At 50.5% G+C, this 24,099-nt stretch overlaps 1 pseudogene; it reads left to right on the top strand.

Moving 5' to 3' along the window:
- The window catches only part of LOC147107362 (uncharacterized), a 30,344-nt pseudogene extending 7,976 nt beyond the window's left edge, over positions 1-22,368 (top strand).
- The last annotated feature ends 1,731 nt before the right edge of the window (positions 22,369-24,099 follow it).

The following is a 24,099-nucleotide window of genomic DNA, read 5'->3' as shown; positions in this document are numbered from 1 at the left end:
CATTTTCCATCAGAAGTGTGTGTGCATCGAGGACCTCATTTTTGAGCATTAGGAGGCCACGTAGCACCTAAAAAACAGGTGCTATATAGCACAATTTCTCCCCCATAAAGTCTACAGCATGGTGTTTATGCTCCACAAGAGTCTCTTCCCATCCTTCTTCATCTAACCCTATCAGCATATCCTTCGATTGCTTTCTCCCTCATGTGCTTACCTTGATTCCCCTTAAATGCAATGATGCGATTAGCCTCAACCAATCCATGCAGTATCAAGTTTCACATTCTTAACACTCTTTGGGGGAGAAATTCATTATAGCCCAGGGGCGGGCGCTAACTTTGGAAAAGTTTGAGATTTAGCGCCAGGCACTAATGAATCTCGCTGCATGCAAAATTCAGTGTCATCACTCAAAGAAAGGATGGGAGCGCTAAATCAAGCCTAGCTCAGTGGCATTAGACTCAAAGCATTAAGCAATTTCAGGTGTAGTCTAATCGTTAGCCATCATTGCCACAGGCTCTTTCCAGTTCTTAAAGGGGAGGTTCAATTATGCTGCAGAACCTCATTCTCAGCATTGCTGGTTCTGCAGCTGTCTCAGCAAGCAGCAGAAGGCCAAGGAGAAGGAACCAGACCACTGCAGGAGGTGTTATTAAGGTAGATCAACGGCCCAGGGAGAGAGCTCGCAGATTCTACCACCAAACATTGGAGGGGTTGGTCTTCGCCGTGGAGAGATGGAGGGCGGTGCTGTACCCGACAAGTGGCAGGAGGCCCTTGCCGCAAGTCTACCGTGCCACGTGAAGGGAGGTAGCCCAGCAGGTCTCGGGCAGCACTGTGGTCCCCAGGACCCACGCACAGTGCAGGAAGAAATTTAATGACCTCACTCGGGTGGTCAGGGTGAGTGAATGCTTCAACAAATGCTACATACCACCATCTGTACCACAGTCTTCACACACTGCCCAAAGCACCACACCCCCAGCACTCACCCACCAACAATCTCTACCTACCGACACTCATACTCACACCTCACACAAAGACAGCTATTCAACTATGGCAGGCACATCTCCCAAACACATTGCTCCACACTCACTCACACACTTTTCTTTCTCTTGCAGGCCAAGGTTGTTCACAATAGGAGGGAGCAGGAGCTCACAGGCGGGGGACAACCTGACACCCAACCACTGTCTGAGCTGGAGGAAAGAGTGCTGCAAATCATTGGGTGTGGGTGGTGGGCGCCATGGCCACCGGTGATGTTGACCCCCTTGGGGCCAACAACGGTATGTTCATCCCTACTCCTTCTTCGCACATCCCACTTCCCCCTCACCCCACAAGCCTTTCACACTTTCCAGCTAATCCCTTTCTCCCTTCCTGCCCCCTCCCCTCATCTTAACCCAACTCATGTGCCTTTATGCTTTCAGATAATCAGCATGCAACCGAGCAGCCTGTCCCTGAGGGTACCGTAGAGAGTGAGGCAGAGAAGAGTAGGACGAAGAATACACCGCGTCACTGCATGTCTCACCCGCAGGCACCAGCTCAGATACTGGCACTACGCGTTCCTTAGAGGCTAGTATAGTCGCGAGATCTGCACAGAGTAATGCACTGGGGACGAGCGGGCTGCAGCAAGGCCAGGGGGAAAGGATAGCTCGAGAGTCAGCCCCTTGGAGCAAAAGTAAGCATTGGTCCCTTAGGAGCTGAGACAAGTGAAACTATAATGGGGAATAAGGAAATGGCAGAGACTTTAAACAAATATTTTGTATCTATTTTCACTGTAGAAGACACAAAAAGCATACCAAAAATAGTGGGGAACCAAGGGGTAATAATAGTGAAGAACTTAAAATAATTACTATCAGTAGTAGAAAGTACTTGAGAAACGAATGGGACTAAAAACCGACAAATCCACTGGACCTGATGGCCTACATCCTAGGGTTCTAAAAGAGATGGCTGCAGATAGTGGATAGAATAGTGGATGCATTGGTTGTAAGCTTCCAAAATTCCCTAGATTCTAGAACGGTCCTAGCAGATTAGAAGGTAGCAAATGTAACCCCGCTATTCAAGAAAGGAGGGAGAGAGAGAACAGGGAACTACAGACCAGCTGGCCTAACATCAGTCATCGGGAAAATGCTGGAATCCATTATTAAGGAAGTGGTAATGGGGTACTTAGAAAATCATAATATGATTAGGCAGAGTCAACATGGTTTTATGAAAGGGAAATCATGTTTAACAATTTTATTAGAGTTTTTTGAGGATGTAACTAACAGGGTAGATAAAGGGGAACCAGGGGATGTAGTATATTTGGATTTCCAAAAGGCATTCGATAAGGTGTCACATACAGTATAAGGTTGCTATGCAAGATAAGGGCTCATGGGGTTGGGGGTAATATGGATAGAGAATTGGTTAACGGACAGAAAACAGAGAGTAGGGATAAACAGGTAATTTTCAGGTTGGCAGGCTGCAGCTAGTGGGGTGCCGCAAGGATCAGTGCTTGGGCCTCAGCTATTTACAATCTGTATTAATGACTTAGATGAAGGGACTGATTGCAATGTATCTAAGTTAGCTGATGATACAAAGCTAGGTGGAAAAGTAAGCTGTGAGGAGGACACAAAGAGCCTGCAAAGGGATATAAACAGGTTAAGTGAATGGGAAATAAGCTGGCAGATGGACTATAATGTAGGGAAATGTGAGGTTATTCACTTTGGTAGGAAGAGTAGAAAAACAGAATATTTTTTAAATGGTGAGGAACTATTAAATGTTGGTGTTCAGGGAGATTTGGGTGTCCTCGTACAGGAAACACAGAATGTTAGCATGCAGGTACAACAAGCAATTAGGAAGACAAATGTCATGTTGGCCTTTATTGCAAGGTGGTTGGAGTATAAGAGTAAGGAAATCTTACTACAATTGTACAGGGCTTTGGTGAGACCACACCTGGATTACGGTGCACAGTTTTGATCTCCTTATCTGAGAAAGAACATACTTGCCTTAGAGGTGGTGCAACGAAGGTTCACTAGATTGATTCCTGGGATGAGAGGGCTGTCCTATGAGGAGAGATTGTGTAGAATGGGCCTATACTCTCTGGAGTTTAGAAGAATGAGAGGTGATCTCATTGAAACATACAAGATTCTGAAGGGGATTGACAGGGTAGATGCTGAGAGGTTGTTTCCCCTGGCTGGAGTGTCTAGACTTAGGGGGCATAGTCTCAGGATAAGAGGTTGGCCATTTAAAACTGAGATGAAGAGGAATTTCTTCACTCAGAGGTTTGTGAATCTTTGGAATTCTCTGCCCAAAGGGCTGTGGATGCTGAACCATTGAGTATATTCAAGACTGAGATCGATAGATTTTTGTATTCTATGGGAATCAAGGGATATGGGGATCGGGCGGGAAAGTGGAGTTGAGGTCGATGATCAGCCTTGAATGGCGGAGCAGGCTCGAAGGGCCCATATGGCCTACTCCTGCTCCGAATTCTTATGTTCTTATTTCCAGCGTCTGAAGTATTTTGCTTTTTATTCAAAACTAGAATTGTGTCCCCTTTCACATTTCCGACTATATTGTGAAATTTACTCGGTTGCAGTTACATTGAAAAATCCAAACTGCACTGCCTTGCTTTATTATGTTGTTGAATCCCTTAAATCCAGGCTCACTGCATCCTTTATTATTGCTAAAGCTGTCTTGCTGAGTGTAACAAAAAATTGTTTGGACAGCTCAGCGCTATTTTCTGAAGACTAACTTTACACCTCTAATGTCTGGGGATGCAATGCCTGAAGTTGGTAATGTGACAGTCCACATATGCATAATGGGTTGTGTCAGTTCAGCAGCCACGACAGTGAGCAGCACCTTCTGCCACAGAGAAGCTTGCCTGTCTTGAATCCTATTAGCTGAATTATGGAACGGCAGAGACTTCAGAAGCTGTAGCGGGTTATGTGTGTGTGTGTGTCTGCTCTCTCAACTGGTGAATCACAGTTCATGCAGGTGACAATGTGGGGAGGAGAGATTTTTAAAAAAAACAAGTAAACCAATAAGACACAATTTTGCACTAGTTTTTTTTAAATTCTGACTTAAAAAACAATGCCATGATGAAAATTTGTACTACAGCAGATACAAGGGGAAGATTTCCACTGGCCACTGTGTTTACAGTGTTGTAAAAGTAGCAGGAAGATTTCCCAATTGCTATTTCTAGTAAAAAGTAAACCCATTCCTTTGGTTTCTGCTTACAGTCTTCTTGGAGATAGTTTTGAAGGGAAGGCTTGCTGCTGTGTTTAGGATATCGCCATCACTTCGCAAACAGAGGGAACCCTCCTCTCGCAGTGTCAAACCTCAGGCTTCCTCCGGCAACCAACATAGCAACAGAATAGTCGTGTTCGGACTTGGCCAATTCTGACTGGGTCTCTCCAGAAACACTCTAGTCAACCAGTTTAAGTGAGGATTACTTTAAGGAGCTGAAGTGTTTCAATCAGTTCTGGAAAATTCCACCACAAGGCAAGAATCACCTATGGGAATAAATGGTTCTGTTGGGGAAGAAGAGCAGGAAGGCCAGTCAGATAAAATAACATTGTTTTAATGCTTATACGTTGAAAAATATCTTAAGAAATCTGTGAATTAAAAGTGGAAGGACCTGATAAAGCTTTATTAAAAAAAAAGTTGAAGTGTCAGCCTTGGCTCAGTGGTGTCACTCTTGCCTCTGAGTCAGAAGGTTGTGGGTTCACACCTTACTCTAGGATGACACCTCAGTGGTGTACTGAGAGAGTGCTGCACTGTTGGGAGTGCTGTTTTTCAGATGAGACATTAAACCGAGGCCCTGAATGCTCTCTCTGGTGGACGTGAAAGATCCCAAAGATGGTTAAGAGATTTTTCCCATTGTCCTGCACAAAATTTATCTATCAACCAACATCACTAAAACAGATTATCGGGTTAATTATCTAATTTCTGCTGTGTTTCCTCGCATTACAACAGTGTCTACACTTCCAAAGACCTTCGCTGGCTGTGATGCACTTTAGGATGTCCTGAGGTTATGAAAGCTGCTATATAAATGCAAGCTCCTTCATATGGGATCCAAGGTTTTATAAATAAAACACAAAAGCAAAGAAATAAATCTCTGCAAATCATTGGCTAGGCCACAGTCAGGTTATTGCGTCCAGTTTTGGGTGTCCTATTTTAGGAAGAATGGCAAGGCCACGGAGAAGGTACAGAAGAGATTTACTAACATATTCCAGGGATGGGGTTCCCAACTCTCCTGGAATTGGGGATTCCTCCCCCGAGTGCTGTCTCCAGTAGAGATCAGGGAGTTAAATTACTCCCCACCCCCGTGAGGACAATGGCTGCCGTTGGAGAAACCTCCGTCACGGTGACATCACCTGACCACTGCCACACAGAGCCACGACCGCAAGGAGTGCAGTCGGGAGGGGGCCGGACACTCGGAATTGTGGGGAGGTGGGTCTCTGAAATCAGGGGTGTCTTTCAAATCGGATTTTTAAAAAATCTTGAGGTCTCTGAAATCGGAGGGCTCGAGTGAGGTGGGTGGGGGCGAGAGGGAGACTGGGGTCTCGGGGAGAGAGGGAGATTGGGGTCTCGGGGTGAGAGGGAATCTGAGGTCTTGGGGAGAGAGGGAGACTGGGGTCTCGGGGAGAGAGGGAGACTGGGGTCTCAGGGAGAGAGGGAGACTGGAGTCTCGGGGACAGAGGGAGACTGGGGTCTCGGGGAGAGAGGGAGACTGGGGTCTCGGGGAGAGAGGGAGACTGGGTCTCGGGGAAAGAGGGAATCTGGGGTCTCAGGGAGAGAGGGAGACTGGGTCTCGGGGAGAGAGGGAATCTGGGGTCTCGGGGAGAGAGGGAGACTGGGGTCTCGGGGGAGAGGGAGACTGGGGTCTCGGGGAGAGAGGGTGTCTGGGGTCTCGGGGAGAGAGGGAGACTGGGGTCTCGGGGGAGAGGGAGACTGGGGTCTTGGAGAGAGAGGGAGACTGGGGTCTCGGGGAGAGACGGAGACTGGGGTCTCGGGGAGAGACGGAGACTGGGGTCTCGGGGAGAGACGGAGACTGGGGTCTCGGGGAGAGAGGGAGACGGGGTCTCGGGGAGAGAGGGTGTCTGGGGTCTCGGGGTGAGAGGGAGACTGGGGTCTCGGGGAGAGAGGGAGTCTGGGGTCTCGGGGAGAGAGGGTGTCTGGGGTCTCGGGTGAGAGGGAGACTGGGGTCTCGGGGAGAGAGAGTGTCTGGGGTCTCGGGGAGAGAGGGAGACTGGGGTCTCGGGGGAGAGGGAGACTGGGGTCTCGGGGAGAGAGGGAGATTGGGGTCTTGGGGTGAGAGGGAGTCTGAGGTCTCGGGGAGAGAGGGAGACTGGAGTCTCGGAGAGAGAGGGAGACTGGGGTCTCGGGGAGAGAGGGAGTCTGGGGGTCTCAGGGAGAGAGGGAGACTGGGGAATGGGGGCTCAGGGGAGAGGGAGCCTGGGGAATGGGGGCTTGGGGGAGAGGGAGACTGGGGAATGGGGGCTCTGGGGGAGAGGGAGCCTGGGGAATGGGGGCTCGGGGGGAGAGAGAGACTGTGGAATGGGGGCTCGGGGGAGAGGGAGACTGGGGAATGGGGGCTTGGGGGGAGAGGGAGACTGTGGAATGGGGGCTCGGAGAGAGAGGGAGAGACTGGGGAAAGGGGGCTCGGGGAGAGAGGGAGACTGGAGAATGGAGGAGAGGGGGAGAGGGAGTCTGGAGAATGGGGGAGAGGGAGATTGGGGAATGGGGGCTCGGGGGAGAAGGAGATTGGGGAATGGGGGCTCGGGGGGAGAGATGGAGACTGGGGAATGGGGGCTTGGGGAGAGAGGGAGACTGGGGAATGGGGGCTCGGGGGGAGAGGGAGACTGGGGAATGGGGGCTCGGGGGAGAGGGAGACTGGGGTCTCGGGGAGAGAGGGAGATTGGGGTCTCGGGGTGAGAGGGAGTCTGAGTTCTTGGGGAGAGGGGGAGACTGGGGTCTCGGAGAGAGAGGGAGACTGGGGTCTCGGGGAGAGAGGGAGTCTGGGGCCTCGGGGAGAGAGGGAGACTGGGGAATGGGGGCTCAGGGGAGACGGAGCCTGGGGAATGGGGGCTCGGGGGAGAGGGAGACTGGGGAATGGGGGCTCCGGGGGAGAGGGAGCCTGGGGATTGGGGGCTCGGGGGGAGAGAGAGACTGTGGAATGGGGGCTCGGGGGAGAGGGAGAGACTGGGGAAAGGGGGCTCGGGGAGAGAGGGAGACTGGAGAATGGGGGAGAGGGGGAGAGGGAGACTGGGGAACGGGGCTCGGGGGGCGAGATGGAGACTGGGGAATGGGGGCTCGGGGGAGAGGGAGACTGGGGAATGGGGGCTCGGGGGAGAGGGAGACTGGGGAATGGGGGCTCGGGGGAGAGGGAGACTGGGGAATGGGGGCTCGGGGGAGAGGGAGACTGGGGAATGGGGGCTCGGGGGGTGAGATGGAGACTGGGGAATGGGGGCTCGGGGGGAGAGGGAGACTGGGGAATGGCGGCTCGGGGGAGAGGGAGACTGGGGAATGGCTGCTCGGGGGAGAGGGAGACTGGGGAATGGCGGCTCGGGGGAGAGGGAGACTGGGGAATGGGGGCGAGGGAGACTGGGGAATGGGGGCGAGGGAGACTGGGGAATGGCGGCTCGGGGGAGAGGGAGACTGGGGAATGGCGGCTCGGGGGAGAGGGAGACTGGGGAATGGGGACTCAGGGGAGAGGGTGACTGGGGCATGGGGGCTCGGGGGGAGACTGGGGAATGGGGGAGAGGGAGACTGGGGACTGTGGGAGAGGGGGAGAGGAAAACTGAGGAATGGGGTGGTTGTAGGGCCGAGCATTTCCCACAGAGCTGAAGCAGCAGCAGCAAGGTGGTGAGTGGGAGCGGCACTGAGAGAAGAGCAACCAGTAAAGGGCGAGTGATACCTGGGGACCTCACTTTGGGTAAATAGTGAAAGATTATTTCCACTGTTGGGCGAATGGGAAGCTAGGAATTGGAAACCAAGTATTCGCACTGCAATTAGCAAGGTGGAAGGGAAGAGGTCGGTTCTTGAACTGAGGGCTATTAGGCCATGGGATACTTCACCACTTGTAGCTATTGAGGTAGAGGCTAAAACTTCATTTTATTTGTACTGGCCGGTTTGGGCGTATGAAGTCCAAGTACAGATCAGCTCTGATTGAGGTGCCCAGTTCAGAGTTGTCACCATCGCACGGAACCGGAGTCCAAACCAGAGTCCAAGGAGATAGGGAGAGAGATGGGGCCTGTTAAATGTGTCATTTAATGGGGAGCCTGACCGCGTCTTGTGCAGTTCAGGGGGATTCTGGCTATCATTTCAGGGTGAATATAAGCAGATTATAGGATTATTACGAGTTGCCAGTAGGATATCGGGGCATTACACCTATTACTGCCAGTTAGATATCAGTGAGTTATTGTATTACTGTTGCTTTTGAGGGGAAAAAGAGGGTGTATGATAAATGTCAGGTGAATTCTTCAGGGGAGAACCAGACCAAATACAATAAGTTGAGAGGGGAAGTGAAGCTGAAATAAGATTGACAAAGAGAGAATATGAGAGTATAATGGCGTTTAACATAAAAGGGAAGCCAAAAATCTTCTACCGGCATGTAAACAGTAAATGGGTAGTAAGAGGTGAGGTGGGGCCTATTAGGGACAAAGAAGGTGATATATGCTCAGAGGCACAGGGCAAGGCTAGAATACTCAATGAGTACTTTGTATTGGTGTTTAATAAGGAGGTGGATGCTGACAAAATATCAGTAGAAGTGGAAAAGGTCGAAGCAATGGAAGGGGTGAAAATTGATAGACAGGATTTACGAGAAAGGCTGGGTATGCTTAGAGTGGATAACTCACCTGGTCCAGAAGGCTTGCATCCCGGGTTGCTAAGGGAATTGGGGGAGGAGATAGCAGAAGGGCTTGTCATAATTTTCCAATCTTCCCTAGATGCGGGGAGGTGCCTGAGGATTGGAAAGTGGCAAATGTGACACCATTGTTCAAGAAAGGGTGTAAGGACAATCCTAGTAACTACAGGCCGGTCAGTTTAACATCAGTGGTGGATAAGGTTTTAGAAACAATAATCAAGGAAAAAATTAACGGGCACTTGGAGAGGTTTAAGCTAATTAAGGAGAGCCAACACGGATTTGTAAAAGGCAGATCGTGTTTGACAAATCTAATTGAATTTTTTGATGAAGTAACAGGGAGCATTGATGAAGGGAATGCAATGGTTGTTGTCTACATGGATTTTCAGAAGGCGTTTGACAAAGTATCACATAGAAGGCTGGTTAACAAAATTGAGGCTCATGGAATAGATGGGTCAGTGGCAGCTTGGATAAGGAATTGGCTTAAGGACAGAAAACAGCGAGTTGTGGTAAATGGCTGTTTTTCAGACTGGAGGATGGTAGACAGTGGTGTTCCCCAAGGGTCAGTGCTGGGGCCACTGCTTTTTTTGATATATATAAATGACCTGGATATTGGAATACAGAATAGAATTTCTAAATTTGTCGATGACACCAAACTTGGGGGTGTGGCAAACAGTGATGATAATACCAATTGCCTGCAACAGGACATAGAAAGGCTAGCAGAATGGGCAGACAAGTGGCAGATGGAATTTAATACGGAGAAGTGTGAGGTGATGCATTTTGGCAGAAGGAACAGGGAGAGGCAATATACACTTAATGGCACAGTTTTAAAGAGTGTGCAGGGACAGAGGGACCTGGGAGTTAATGTGCATAGGTCCCTGAAGGTGGCGGGACATATTGAGAGAGTGGTTAGCAAAGCATATGGGATCTTGGGCTTCATAAATAGAGGTATTGAGTACAAAAGTAGAGAAGTTATGCTGAACCTTTATAAAGCAGTGGTTAGGCCACAACTGGAGTATTGCGTCCAGTTCTGGTCACCACACTTTAGGAAGGATGTGAAGGCACTTGAGAGGGTGCAGAGGAGATTTATCAGAATGGTTCCTGGGATGGGAGATCTTAGCTACAAGGACATGTTGGAGAAGCTGGATTTGTTTTCATTAGAGCACAGGAGGTTGCGGGGTGATTTGATAGAGGTGTACAAGATTATGACGGGTTTGGATAGGCTAGACGGGAAAAGGCTGTTCCCACTAGTCGATGGTACAAGGAGTAGGGGACACAGATTTAAGGTTTTGGGCAAGGGATGCCAGGGGGATGTGAGGAAACACTTTTTTACGCAGCAAGTGGTGAGGACCTGGAATTCACTGGAAGTGGTGGAAGCGGACACACTCAATGTTTTCAAGGGGAGACTGGATAGGCACTTGAGGGAAATAAACATGCAGGACTAAGGGGGTAGAGTGGGGGAATGGGACTGACTGAATTGCACTACAGAGAGCCGGCATGGACTCGATGGGCTGAATGACCTCCTTCTGTGCCATTATGACTCTATGAATCTGAGGTTACCACTGATACTATTAGTTTTCAGTGCAATTTCAGTGATTTACCATTAGTTACTGGTGGGATCAAAGTTCCTCCCACCTCTGGTTTCCCCTCTGCGAATTGCTCCCTCACCCTCAGATTCCCCTCTTCCCCGCCCTGTCACACAACATCTGCTGCCACAAAACCACAAGAAAAATACTCTGATACAGGGGACCCAGCCTTTATAAGGTAAATGCAATAACATTGGTAGAAGTCATGTGATCGGATGTCACGTGGTCAGAATATCACGTGATCAAACCTCCAGGAATGCTTCTAACCAGAGTTGGCAACCCTATCCAGGGATGCAAGGCTTTACTTATGGGAAACTGGGGGCTAAAAAATTTGATTGGCCCTAAACGGGCGCGGGGATTGCAATGCGAGACCGGTGATGTAAGAAAACTACTAGGCACTTGGTCTAAGCTTTAAACAAAGCTTTAATCAACTGTTTTATAACATGGAGGTCTAGTTGTGTCCTTCACTAGTACCTGTTAAGAATGTCCTGCGCAAGCTGGGCCCATCCCTGGACAGCGCCACCCGCAGGCCGCTCAGTATTATTTCATAAGTCTTTCTTTCATGGTGTGGAGATGCCGGTGTTGGACTGGGTTGGACAAATGCAAGAAGTCACACAACACCAGGTTATAGTCCAACAGTTTTATTTGAAATCACAAGCTTTCGGAGTGCTTCTCCTTCATCAGGTGAATTGGAGAGATGCATAAAGACACAGCTTATATAGTCAGAGAATAATGCCAGATGATTACAGGCAATCTTTCTAACTGCCATTTATCACACCTCGGCAGAGAGATAATCACAGCAATCAAAGGTGTGAATGGTGTCCAAACAGGTCAGTCAGGAAAACATTACATCAAAGAACAATGAGGTGGGGTCACATGGGGTCAAATGTTGCAGATGTATGAAAAACAAAAAACAGACAAAAAAACATTTTTTTTTGCTGGAAATCACTGCAGGTCCGGCCGCACCTGTGTAGAGAGAACAAGCCAATGACGACTCGAGTCTGGATGACCCTACGTCAGGTGGGGTTACATGTAGCGTGACATGAACCCAAGATCCCGGTTGAGGCTGTCCTCATGAGTGCGGAACTTGGCTATCAGTTTCTGCTCTACGATTTTGCGTTGTCATGTGTCTCGAAGGCCGCCTTGGAGAATGCTTACCTGAAGATCGGAGGCTGAATGTCCTTGACTGCTGAAGTATTCCCCGACTGGGAGGGAACACTCCTGCCTGGCGGTTGTTGCGCGGTGTCCGTTCATCCGTTGTCGCAGTGTCTGCATGGTCTCGCCGATGTACCATGCTCCGGGGCATCCTTTCCTGCAACGTATGAGGTAGACAACATTGACCGAGTCACATGAGTATGTACCATGTACCTGGTGGGTGGTGTCCTCACGTATGATGATGGTATCTGTGTTGATGATCTGGCATGTCTTGCAGAGGTTGCCGTGGCAGGGTTGTGTGGTGTCGTGGTCACTGTTCTCCTGAAAGCTGGGTAATTTGCTGCGAACGATGGTCTGTTTGAGGTTAGGCGGCTGTTTGAAGGCGAGTAGTGGAGGCGTGGGGATGGCCTTAGCGAGGTGTTCATCGTCATCGATGACATGTTGAAGGCTGCGAAGAACATGGCGTAGTTTCTCCGCTCCGGGGAAGTACTGGACGACGAAGGGTACTCTGTTGGTTGTGCCCCGTGTTTGTCTTCTGAGGAGGTCTATGCGATTTTTTGCTGTGACCCATCGGAACTGTCGATCGACGAGTCGAGCGTCATATCCCATTCTTATGAGGGCGTCTTTCAGCGTCTGTAGGTGTCCATCGCGTTCCTCCTCGTCTGAGCAGATCCTGTGTATTCGCAGGGCTTGTCCATAGGGGGTGGCTTCTTTAACGTGGTTAGGGTGGAAGCTGGAGAAGTGGAGCAGAACAGAACGGACTATTGCAAAGAAGCATACCGACAACTGGACAACCAGGAACACTACAGAGAGTTACCCGCAGATCTGACCAAAGAACACACCTGCCAACTCAACAGACTGATCAAGACCTTCGATCCAGACCTTCAAAGCATCCTATGCGCTCTCATCCCACGTACTCCCGCGTAGGAGACTTCTACTGCCTCCCAAAGATACACAAAGCCAACACACCCGGATGTCCTATCGTATCAGGCAATGGAACCCTGTATGAGAACCTCTCTGGATACGTCGAGGGCATCCTGAAACCCATCATATAGGGAACCCCCAGCTTCTGTTGTGACACTACAGACTTATTACAGAAACTCAGCACCCACGGACCAGTTGAACCAGGAACACTCCTCGCCACGATGGACGTCTCGGCACTCTACACCAATATCCCCCACGATGACGGCATTGCTGCGACAGCCTCAGTGCTCAACACCAACAACAGCCAATCTCCAGACGCCATCCTACAACTCATCCACTTCATCCTTGACCACAATGTCTTCACCTTCGACAACCAGTTCTTTACCCAAACACACGGAACAGCCATGGGGACCAAATTCGCACCCCAAAACGCCAACATCTTCATGCACAAGTTCGAGCAAGACTTCTTCGCTGCACAGGACCTCCAACCAATGCTATACACCAGATACATCGACGACATTTTCTTCCTATGGACCCACGGCGAAAAATCACTGAAAAGACTACACGATAACATCAACAAGTTCCATCCCACCATCAAACTCACCATGGACTACTCCTCAGAACCGGTTTCATTCTTGGACACACGAATCTCCATCAAAGACGGACACCTCAGCACTTCACTCTACCGCAAGCCCACGGACAACCTCAGGATGCTCCACTGCTCCAGCTTCCACCTTAACCACGTTAAAGAAGCCATCCCCTATGGACAAGCTCTGCGAATACACAGGATCTGCTCAGACGAGGAGGAACGCGATGGACACCTACAGACGCTGAAAGACGCCCTCGTAAGAACAGGATATGACGCTCGGCTCATTGATCGACAGTTCCGACGGGCCACAGCAAAAAATCGCATAGACCTCCTCAGAAGACAAACACGGGACACAACCAACAGAGTACCTTTCATCGTCCAGTACTTCCCCGGAGTGGAGAAACTACGCCATGTTCTTCGCAGCCTTCAACATGTCATCGATGACGACAAACACCTCGCTAAGGCCATCCCCAAACCTCCACTACTCACCTTCAAACAGCCGCCTAACCTCAAACAGACCATCGTTCGCAGCAAATTACCCAGCTTTCAGGAGAACAGCGACCACGACACCACACAACCCTGCCACGGCAACCTCTGCAAGACATGCCAGATCATCAACACAGATACCATCATCACACATGAGGACACCACCCACCAAGTACATGGTACATACTCATGTGACTCGGCCAACGTTGTCTACCTCATACGTTGCAGGAAAGGATGCCCCAGAGCATGGTACAATGGCGAGACCATGCAGACACTGCGACAATGGATGAACGGACACGGCGCAACAATCGCCAGGCAGTAGTGTTCCCTCCCAGTCGGGGAACACTTCAGCAGTCAAGGACATTCAGCCTCCAATCTTCGGGTAAGTATTCTCCAAGGTGGCCTTCGAGACACACGACAACGCAAAATCGTAGAGCAGAAACTGATAGCCAAGTTCCGCACTCATGAGGATGGCCTCAACCGGGATCTTGGGTTCATGTCATGCTACATGTAACCCCACCTGATGTAGGGTCATCCAGACTCGAGTTGTTGTTGGCTTGTTCTCTCTACACAGATGCGGCCGGACCTGCTGTGATTTCCAGCAAAAAAAAATGTTTTTGTCTCTTTTTTGTTTTTCATACAGTCCCCAGCATCTGCAACATTTGACCCCTTGTGACCCCACCTCATTGTTCTTTGATGAAATGTTTTCCTGACTGACCTGTTTGGACACCATTCACACCTTTGATTGCTGTGATTATCTCTCTGCCGAGGTGTGATAAATGGCAGTTAGAAAGATTACCTGTAATCATCTGACATTATTCTCTGTCTATATAAGCTGTGTCTTTATGCATCTCTCCACTTCACCTGAGGAAGGAGCAGCGCTCCGAAAGCTTGTGATTTCAAATAAAACTGTTGGACTATAACCTGGTGTTGTGTGACTTCTTACATCTTTCTATCATGAATGACTGATTCATGTCAAACGGCACACGCCCGTTGAAAGTAATGCAGGCAGCTGGCGACCTTGTGCTGCCTACTAATTACCATGATGGATACATGCAGCCCAGCGCTGAGTGCGCTGCTGAGTGGCTGTAGTTCATGCGATGCTATCCCTATTTAAAGCTAGCCTCCACTTTTAAAGGCATTCGGCACCTCTTAAAGGTGAGGTGCATTATGCATTCAGCAGCTGCTGGAAGTGCTTGTCAAGGCAATTGTAACTCAGTAATGGCTCAACTGGGCAGAGAAAGGGCACCAAGGTTCTCCATCAGAGCATTAGAGGCCTTAGTGCAGGGGGTCAAAAGGAGGAGGCAAGTCCTCTACCCATAGAGGGCCAGGAGGCCCTCCAGACAAACAGTCAGAAGGCAGTGGGAGCAGATAGCTCAAGCAGTCACTGCCAGCAGTCGTGCCCTGAGGACCTAGATGTAATGCCGAAAGAAGTTCAATGACCTCACACGAGTGGCCAAGGTCAGTGAATGCATCTTCGAAAGCCACCTCCCACCATCTGCACCACTAGCCTCACACGCTACTCAATGCACCACACCCCGTCACTCACCTACCAACAATTTCTATCAATCACGACTCATACCTCACATTCATAGGTTCACCTCACCCACACACACTTACCACTGCTACGAGCCTCACACCCACATCTCACACCTTGCACACACTGCCAGCTATTCCACCATGACAGGCACATCTCCCAAACACATTGCACCACACTCGCTGGCACACTTCCCTTTCTCTTCTCAAGGTGGCTCCTAACCGAAGGCAGCAGCAGGTAACCGGTGGGGATGGGCAAGGCTGCATATCCTGACCCAACTTGAGGAGACTGTGCTCAACATTATTAGCGGGGCCGTCACTGAGGCCGTGGCAATCGGCGTGGCTGAAAGCACTGATGATGACGGTGACATGAATCAGTCATTCATGAAAGAAAGACTTATGAAATAATACTGAGCAGCCCGCGGGTGGCGCTGTCCAGGGAGAGTATAAATACTCGGGCACGGGCCCAGCTTGCGCAGGACATTCTTAACAGGAACTAGTGAAGGACACAGCTAGACCTCCATGTTGTAAAACAGTTGATTAAAGCTTTGTTTAACGCTTAGACCAAGTGCCTAGTAGTTTTCTTATGTCAGACGGTAAGCTCATTCTTAATCCTCCTTCTCATGTCCCACTTCTCCCTCTTCCCACAATCTCTTCTCACTTACAAGCTGCTGATGGTGGAAGCATGCACCTCTTTCTTTCCCCCCTTCCCCTCCTCACCACAACCCTACCCTTGTGCCTTTCTCCTTTCAGATACCGAAGACCTCCAACCTGGCCAGCCAGTGCAGGAAGTGCAAGAGGAGAGTGATGGAGAAGAAGAGACACCGTCATTTGATTTCACGCTCGCAGAGAAACTGGCACTGCATGTACTTTAGAGGGAAGTATAGAGGCGGGATCTGCATGTGGTGAGTCACCAGGCACGAGTGGGCTGCAGCCAGGGCAGGGGGAAAGGGTAGCACAGGTGCCAGCTCCCTGGAGGGCAAGGTCGCACACATGTTCTGCTGCTCAGGACTCAGATATGGACTTTGATAGGGCGGCCTACAGAAGAAGGGTGATGGGCATGCACACAGAAATGCTTGGTGCATTGGCAGGCCTGCCAGAGAGCCTGTTGTTACTGTCAAGGAGCATGGAGAAGTCTGGCACCAACTTTGCACAGCGCTTTGCGCAGAGCTTGGAGCCCAGATTTTCCGGGATGGAAATGATGGGCAACTCCATTAATGCACTTGTGGACCCAACCATGATGCAGCGTCTGATGGGCGATGTCTCAGCTTCTATTGCAGCACAAGTGGAAGCCACCCAACATCTGAGTGCTGCAGTGGAAGCTCAGACTGAAGTCATGCAAGGTCAGACTGCTGCCATCATGGCTTCGTTTACCAGTGTGGAAAGGGGATTGCAGGGCGTCACATCAGTCCAGCAATCTGTGCTCCAACAGATTACTCTGATTGCTGAGGCGCTGGCCCGAGGGGAGTGGCAGTGGCTCCGTGGAGCATGAACCTGCTGTCCTTTCTCAGGATGACATCATTTCGACTTCCACTACTGCCACTCCACAGTGCCCTTGCTGTTGCCTATCAGCCAGCCAGCCCAGACTGCTGCCGTCCATGCAGAGCTGGTGCAGTCTACAGCCGGGCCTTCTAGGCCCAGAACTGCACGAGGTCATCCTGCAAGGCCATCTGCAGCCTCGCCCATGGAAAGTCAGCTGCCTTCCACTGGCCATGCTGAAGCCACTGGGGGAGCACTTCGTAGGAGCACCAGGACAGGCAAAGGCACACGGAAGACAGGCACTAAGAGAATTAGTTGACTTTGTTATGTAGTATTGGAATGAATCATTTATAAATGTGGTTTGGAATGTTTGTTTTGTGGTGGCTTTCAATTCAGCATTGTGGCCAAGAGGATGCTGTAATGTTCCGTGACAGAGGGAACTAAGGGAATTAAGGGATATGGGGATAGTGCGGGAAGGTGGAGTTGAGGTAGAAGATCAGCCATGATCTTGTTGAATGGTGGAGCAGGCTCAAGGGGCCAAATGGCCGACTCCTGCTCCTATTTCTTATGTTCTTATGGATGGTAAGGTGGGGAAGTGTTGAGCAATGGGGATCTGGGGTTTCATTCAAGGGAACCAGAATCTGATGATGTGCTCACGGACAACCCGTCCGGAACGTGGCTGTGCAGTCTGCCTCCTCCCTTCCTCCTCCTCTTCCTCTTCCTCGTCCCCCTCCTCCTCCTTCTGGGGTAGATGTGGAACCTGTGGTGGCAAGGACTGCGCCCTCATGATGGCCAAGTTGTGGAGGACCACCACGAATTGGGACAACTGCTCCGTTGAGTACTGGAGGGCGCCTCCCGAGTGGTCAAGGCAGTGGAACTGTTGCTTCAGCACCCTGGTGGTCTGCTTGATGACATTCCTCATGGCAGCATGGCTCTCATTATATGAATGCAGCCCACGAGTGGTGGGGTTGCGGAGGGAGGGGAGGCCAGTGTTCCTGCCTCCCTTGACCAACACCAGTTTGCCTATCGGGCAAACAGATCAACGGAGGATGCAATCACTACTGCTCTACACTCGGCACTGAATCACCTAGATGGTAAGGAGACCTACATCAGAATGTTGTTTATAGACTACAGCTCAGCATTCAACACTATCGTCCCCAACAAGCTGGCCACCAAACTCCAAACTCTTGGCCTGAACACTTCCCTCTGCAACTGGACCCTGGACTTCCTAACAAACAGACCCCAGTCTGTCAAATTAGGCAACCACACCTCCCCCCCCCTGACCCTGAACATGGGGGCCCCACAAGGATGTGTGCTGAGCCCCCTCCTCTACTCCCTCTTCACCCACGACTGTGTGGCTGTTAATGGTTCCAACACCATCATCAAGTTTGCAGATGACACCACAGTAGTAGGCCAGATCACCAACAATGATGAGTCAGCCTACAGGGAGGAGGTCCAGCATCTCGTGAAGTGGTGCGCCGACAACAACCTGGCCCTTAACACCAAGAAAACAAAGGAAATAATCGTGGACTTCAGGAAGTCCAAAGGCGGAAGTCACACCCCCATCCACATCAATGGGGCGGAGGTGGAAAGGGTGGCCAGCTTTAAGTTCCTCGGAGTCCACATCACGGAAGACCTCTCCTGGTCCCTCAACACTTCCTCTCTGGTGAAGAAGGCCCAGCAGCGCCTATATTTCTTGAGGAGGCTGAAGGGATGTAATCTGTCACCCCCGATCCTCGCTAACTTCTACCGCTGCACTATAGAGAGCATCCTGACAAACTGTATCACGGTATGGTACGGCGGCTGTAGCTCCCATGACCGGAAAGCCCTGCAGCGGGTAGTCAAAACTGCCCAACGCATTACCGGCACCCGGCTACCGACCATAGAACATATATATCAGAAACGCTGCCTACGGAGGGCACGGACCATCATCAAAGACCCTACCCACCCCAGCCACAGTCTGTTCGCCCTCCTACCATCTGGAAGACGCTACAGATGCATTCGCACCCGTACGACCAGATTTAAGAACAGCTTCTTTCCCAGGGCTGTCATCCTACTGAACTCCACAAATAAACACTAAAGCCTGCACATCTGCCGATGCACTTTATTATGGTCATATTTATGCTAATATATATGTACAAATGTATGTTGAAATGTTTAAGTGTCCTAATCCAAATTGTACACTCTCGGGAGCCGCAAGCCTACATCTCGTTGTACTGCACTTGTGCACTAACAATGACAATAAAAGTTGATTTGATTTGATTTGATTTGATCAGCCAGGTGTAGAGCGGATAGCTCTTGTTGCCTAGCAGCCGCCCTCAGGTTCTACGTGGTGGCTGGAAAATTGCTGGCACAGTGGACTGGCGCAGGATGAACGCATCATGACAGCTGCCATGATGTGCTGGGCGTGGTCGCACACCAACTGCATATTACGTGAGTGGAAACCTTTGAGGTTATGGAACATCTCATCATAGAAATGCGGCGCCTGCAAAGCCATGTGTGCAGTCGATGGCTCCCTGCACCATGGGGAAGCCCAATATCCTGACAAAGCCACGTGTACAGTCGATGGCTTCCTGCACCATGGGGAAGCCCGATATCCTGGCAAAGCCATGTGTTGTGCGTCTCCTGCTAGAGAGAAGACAATGCCGTCCCCTGTCCTAGTGTACAGAGCCTCTGTGACCTCCCGATGCAGCAATGGATGGCGAACTTCAAGATGTTTGCTATGTCATCTGTTCTAGCCTGGAAGGATCCACTGGCGAAAAAATTCAGGAGCACGGTCACCTTGAGGACCACTGGCAGTGCCATCATCGCCCTACTCTGAGGCTGCAGGTCTGGTTCCAAGAGGTGGCAGAGTTCTGTCACCACCTCCTTGCTGAAACAGAACGGAGCAAGTAGGAGAAGTGCTCCCTGAAGACCTTAGGTGGGTACGGCCTCCTGCTGAGAGCCCGCCTCCTCCTCCTCCCTCTGCAAGCAGTTTGTCTTCTTTGCTGCCTCTGCTCCATCTCCCTGTCATGCTGCAGCGCGAGAGGGACTGCAACTAGAGCCCCCATGACTGGGACCAAGTGGTGTACTCAGAGGCCTTCTAGTAGCAGCCATTGCCTTCCCACTATTCAGCAGCACTCCTTGCACACGTTAACAACTTTTGAAATCTCTTCCAGCAACCCAGTACTCCTACAAACTCCGCAACAGCCAGTACAAAAGCAATACACAACTTACCTGCAAGTTGGATGGATCCCTTTAAGTAGCGCTGATGGGGGGTCCCTCATGCAGCTGAACACACGTTTAGCTGTGTGTGTTTAGGAGAAGCCGTTGAATGGAGCAACGACTTCACAAATGGCAGGTCATGTGTCAAATCAGCATTACACGCTGACTGACTTTGCGATCTGCCTACTCTGTATACTGCTGGTGCACAAAGGTACTGCCCACGCTATCGCCCTCACCAAGATGGCGAACAGCGCAGGCCGTGCCAGAAGTCGGCGGAAGCGATGAGGAAGCCATTTTTTTTTTAAACGGCCAAATCTACCGGCGCTACGGGGGTTGAACTTCGCAGCCTGGGGCATTTTTCACTAGAACAGACAAAGTTAAGGGATATTGATAAGTTACATCAGGAAAAACTATTACTACTGTAACTAGAGGGCAGCATGAAATGAGTGAAGAACATTTTTTTACACAGAGGGTTTTAGAATATGGAAAATTCTACCATAAATGGTGGTGGAAGCAGGATCCATAATAGTTTTTAAAAAGGAAGTGGATAAATCTTTGAAAAAGGTTTAAAATGGTATGGGCAAAAGGTGGCAAAGTGCGACTAAGTGGATAGCTGTTTCAAAGAACTGGCACGGGGATATTGGGCTGAATGGTCTCCTCTGCTGTAAAACTCTTTTGTTCTAGTCTATAAGTTGCACCATATAAATTGCAAATTATATGAACACATTGAGTGAAGGTAATAGAAAGGGAAGGGAAAAAATAAAGTTGGCTAAAGAAATAAAACTGTGCTGAAGTTTGCAAGAAGTTTATAGTATCTTAGGCCGGAATTTTGTTTACACGGGCGGGTCGTGTGCGACCCTGTTCCTCATTTCAAGCCACTCCCCAGAACGACTTTCCCTTAATGAGACCTATTAAGGCAGCTCTGCGCATTACCCGGTCCTATTAAATGGTGTGGGTCTGATGATGTCATCGATGACTCATTTCTAGCCGGGATATTTAAAGGAGCCTCGGCCACATTGCATTTGAAGGTTCATCTAGGAGTGTGCAGGCACAGCGCTGGAGCTTTTGGTTCTTTCTAAGCCTTGAAAACATGACTGCACAGAGGCAGAGGGCTGCACCCAGGTCCTCAGGTGACTCCCTCCATATGCTTGTGGAGGGAGTCCGAGCACGCAGGGAGGTCCTCTTCCCCTCTGATGGGCGCAAGAGACCTTCCCAGGAGACCAAACGAGCCTGGCTGGAGACAGGAAAGGAGGTCAACAGCAGGGACGTTGTGAGGAGAACCTGGGTACAGTGCCGGAAGCATTTCAATGATCTCATTAGAACAGGAAAGATGAGTGCAAGACCACACTCAACTTCATCCTGCTGTGCCTCTCATCACATCCCCATCACTTTGCCTTACCAAGCCTACTCCTGCACATCATTACTCACACCAACATACATTGCACGTCCACCCATCCCTCTCTCTCTACCTACATACACACGTGCACACCTGACTAACCACCCCTCACACTCACCCTCATCCTAATGCAATCATACCAACTAACACCACACAAGGAGGCCATTTGGCATTGGCAACCCACTCCCTCATAGTCACCATCTACAGATGCAACCCATCCATTCGTTACACTCATTCCATCACTCTCACTCAAACGTCTCTTCTTTCCCCCCTTGCAGGAGAAGAGAGCCCACTATAAGAGGGAGAGGGAGAGAACTGGAGGTGGCCCTCCATCATTGGCCATGTTAACTGCAGCAGAGGAGGTCGCCCTGGACATACCAGGAGTTGCAGAGCAGCTGGAGGTGGGAGACGGAGAGAGGGGGACATCTCAGCAACCTGGTGACAGAATGACATCTCATACAGCCACATGGCATATAGCAGTCACTCATATGGGGACTGATGTCAGCAGCCAGTGAATGTTCATCATGTGCATAATGGTATCATTACCCATTCTTGATATGACATTTCTAAATCATCTCTTTACTCTCCCACAGGTCCCAAGAGCCCCCCTCCCCCACTGTCCAGGAGGAAGAGGAAGATGGCTCCTCAGAGGAGCCTCCAGCCTTTGAGGGTGCGCCATCACCAGACATAAGCGCACCCAGCACCAGCGCAGATACACACACCTCGGTGGCTCCCAGGCGAGATAGAGTAGTGTTGTTACCTGGTGTCTCACAAGTCACAAGTGAGCAAGAGGAGATGGTGGAGACAGGGACAGTAGTGGGGACTCCTCACCGGAGGGCACAGGATACTCCCGGCTCTGCTCGGCTGCATGCAGACATTCTGCCTCGAGGGCGATCCAGAAAGAGAGCGATCCTAGAGGTGTGGGAAGAAGTGATGGAGGCTTTGACCGGTTTTGCGGCCGTGATGTCTGCAAATGTGCAGAGAATGGAGGAGTCCATCTCCAACATGAGCACCACCATCTCACAGGTGATGGCGACTGTGGGCTCTTCCGTGGAAAGGATGGCCACCTGCGTGGAACAGCTAATGCGCCACTCACAGGAGCACACGCTATCTATGGAGAATAGATGGCTTTCTATGAAGCATAGATGGCAGAGGCTCATATACCTCCTCTCTAGGAGGGATGTCAACATAGACTTGAGTCCTCATGGCCCCACTGCTGTGCAGCAAGGTCCTCTCCACCTCCTTGCTAGCAGGGAAGTGCGGGTGGCCCATGAGAGGGATGACGGTGAAAGAAGACATGAAAGTGGGGGCTCCTCTCAAAGCGCTCACACTTCTCCCCCATTGCCTCCCCCTCAGTCAGAGCCCCACATGCCTCTTGGGATCGCGATGGCCGAGTCTGCCCCTGCACAATTGCAGGAGGAGCAGACTTTGGCGGGGCCATCAGAGGCTCCAAGAACCAGAGGACATCCGCCAAAAGCATCTGTGCAGTCGCAGCAGGGAAGTGAGCAGGCTGCATCTACCTCTGCTGAAGCCATAGGGGCTGCACCTTGTAGAAGCACGTGTAAGAGAAAGATGACACACAAGTAGATGCACAAGGGTAAGTACATGGGTGTCTTAATAACTGTTTGTGTTAAGCTTCCGTTACTCTTATGTCACAGATAAAACGATTTATTTTTATCACGTTCCAGTCATGGCCAATTTTGCCTGCAACTTTGGAAGTGACTTTGTGAGTTGGAGTGAATGGTGAGACATAACGCTACCTCCAGCAATGGTGGCCAGTGTAAAAGGGATGGCTTGTTCATTGTAGAGATGCTTTATGGTAGTGCTGTGGGGTGGTGGGAACCTGTCACAGCATGTGACAGCCATATGGGTGTAATGCAGGAAGTTAAGTAAATCTGGCCATGATGAGGCCATCGCTGGCCTCCTGGGCAGCAATGTGCTTGGCTACTGGTGGCATCTGGACTGTAGTTTCCTCCTGATCCTCCTCCTCCTCCTCTGGAGAGGCTGTGTACTCAGAGCCTTGCTCCTCATGCAGCGCTAAACCTCGTTGCTGCGCTGTGTTGTGCAGTACGCAGCAGATGACGACAATTCTGGAGACCCTAGCTGGTGCGTACTGAAAGGCTCCTCCAGATCTGTCAAGGCATCTGAAGCACTTTTTCAACATGCCTATTGTCTGTTCTATGACACATCTGGTGGACATGTGACTTTCATTATATCTCTCCTCAGCCTCAGTACTTGGCCTCCTCAAGGGTGTCATGAGCCACGTCTTCAGTGGATAGACCTTGTCTGCAAGCAGCCAGCCGGTAAGTATGTTTGGAGGTGCAAAGAGCTGAGGGAGGGTGGACTGGCGCAGGACAAAAGCGTCATGGCAGCTGCCAGGGAATTTGGCGCACACATGCATGATGATCTTCCAATGGTTGCAGACGAGCTGCACATTGAGGGAATGGGTGATGATGGGGTGCCGTGATGGCCACATGTGTGCAGTCGATGACGCCCTGCACCCATGGGAAGCCAGCCAGAGTGGCAAAGCCGAGTGCCCGCTGAGTGACACCGGCGACATCAGTGGCAAAATTGATATCATTGGCTGACTTGTCAAAGAGGGCATCGGTGACCTGTGTGATGCATCTGTGGGCGGCCGACTGCGAGATGCTGCAATTGTCTGCTGCAGATCCCTGGAAGGAGCCTGAGGTGAAGAAGTTAAGGGCAGTGGTGACTTTGACAGCCACTGGTAAGGCGTGTCCACCAGGTCCTCTGGGCAGCAGGTCTTCTTCCAGCAAGCTACAAATGTCTGTGATGACCTGGCGCGATAGCCGGAGCCTCCTGAAGCACTGCTGCTTCATCATGTTGAGGAAGCTCATCCTCTATAAGACATGCAAAAATCACCCCTCAAAATTCAGACCCGTCAAACAGACAACACAAAACT

The sequence above is a fragment of the Somniosus microcephalus genome, chromosome 14 (genome assembly GCF_052327205.1).
Source record: "Somniosus microcephalus isolate GS21.2 chromosome 14, FLI_Smic_1.0, whole genome shotgun sequence".
Taxonomy (NCBI): Eukaryota; Metazoa; Chordata; class Chondrichthyes; order Squaliformes; family Somniosidae; genus Somniosus; species Somniosus microcephalus.
This window is presented reverse-complemented; position numbering and strand designations above follow the sequence as displayed.